We start from the raw sequence: 694 nt of genomic DNA on the forward strand, positions 1-694 counted from the left end.
CTTGGCTGTGCAGAAGCTCTTTAGTTTGATCAGGTCCCAATAGTGTATTTTTGATGTTGCTTCAATGGCCGGGGTTGTCCTCCTCATAAAATGTTCGCCCAGGCCGATATCTTCAAGGGTTTTCCCTGCACTTTCTTTGTTTTGTATAGATTCTTATTTACAACTCTTATCTTCCCTTCTGCAATTTATAGTAGAAGATATAATTTGTATATATAGTAGTATTACATGATTCAATCTCTGATTTAAAAAAAAAATAGTCCCCAATTCTTACCGTCTACAACACACTGTTTCCTCTTAGAACATTTAATTTTTATAGTCTTCATTTTTTTAATTGACATTAGCTTTAACATATATATTTTTGAAAATTACACGAGACATGTCACTGCAGTTGAGAGTAATTCAAGCCATGCCTTGCTTAATGGAAAGCATAATAGTTAACATTTTGAGTTTTGTAGATGGAAGTATCTAGGTACAAATCCCTGAGGCTCACTTCCCAAGTGAGCTGGGGAATACTGTGTTAAGCCTCAGTTTCTGCCCCTATGAAACAAGGATCATCCTATAACATACATCACGGAGTGGCTATTAGGGTTAAATGAGGTGATGCTAAATAAAGTGCTGAATAAATATTAGCTTCCTATAGCAGCAAGAAGTGTAAATCTTGATCATTCTCACTGGCACCAAGGAAAAATGAAAT

This window comes from Otolemur garnettii, unplaced genomic scaffold (assembly GCF_000181295.1).
Source record: "Otolemur garnettii isolate 467f Iridium unplaced genomic scaffold, OtoGar3 scaffold00017, whole genome shotgun sequence".
Lineage (NCBI taxonomy): Eukaryota > Metazoa > Chordata > Mammalia > Primates > Galagidae > Otolemur > Otolemur garnettii.